Source organism: Octopus bimaculoides, chromosome 2 (genome assembly GCF_001194135.2).
Source record: "Octopus bimaculoides isolate UCB-OBI-ISO-001 chromosome 2, ASM119413v2, whole genome shotgun sequence".
NCBI classification, from domain to species: Eukaryota; Metazoa; Mollusca; class Cephalopoda; order Octopoda; family Octopodidae; genus Octopus; species Octopus bimaculoides.
This window is the reverse complement of record NC_068982.1, coordinates 55535719-55536409: the sequence shown is the minus strand read 5'-3', so window position 1 is coordinate 55536409 and position 691 is coordinate 55535719. Positions and strand designations below refer to the sequence as shown.

Sequence of the window (691 nt, the reverse complement as noted above, 5' to 3'; positions counted from 1 at the left end):
TCAACATCATCAAACATCCATTTTTATGCTGGCATGGGTTGAATGGCTTGACAGGATCTGGCAAGGCCAGAGGCCACATCAGGTTCCATAGTCAGATTTGGCTTGGTTTCTACACCTGGATGCTCTTCTTAATGCCAACCACTCAACAGGCTGTATTGGGTGCATTTTACATGGCATCATCACCACTGTTTTTTACTTGGCATCATCATCAATGCTTTTTATGTGGCACCAGCACCTTTTCTTTTCTAACTCTGTTAGATTCTGCCATGAGGGCAAGATCATCAGCATTTACCAGTTCACATGGGCTGCCAGTCTAAAATTTCTTGATCATGGCCTGTAGGTAGGGGCTGAGAACCAAGCCTTGGTGAGGACCTACCTGTACACTAAATTCATAACTAAGGAAAATTTACTTGTACGACGCATGCGTACGAACAACCATGCTACATGGGCTGTAACTGCTGAGGACATACGTAAGCTCGCAAGGAATGAAGCCAGTATGCTCCGTTGGATGTGTAATGTCAATGTGAATACCCGTCAGAGTGTAAGTATCTTGAGAGAAAAGCTGAACATTAGAAGCATCAGTTGTGGCGTGCAAGAGAGACGATTGCGCTGGTATGGACATGTGGTGAGAATGGAGGAGGATAGCTGCGTGAAAAAGTGCCACACCCTAACAGTTGAGGGAACCCGTGGA

At 45.6% G+C, this 691-nt stretch overlaps 1 protein-coding gene across 1 annotated transcript in view; it reads right to left on the bottom strand.

Moving 5' to 3' along the window:
• LOC106877939 (actin-related protein 6) overlaps positions 1-691 on the bottom strand; it is a 42705-nt gene that overhangs the window by 30105 nt on the left and 11909 nt on the right. The window lies entirely within an intron of this gene.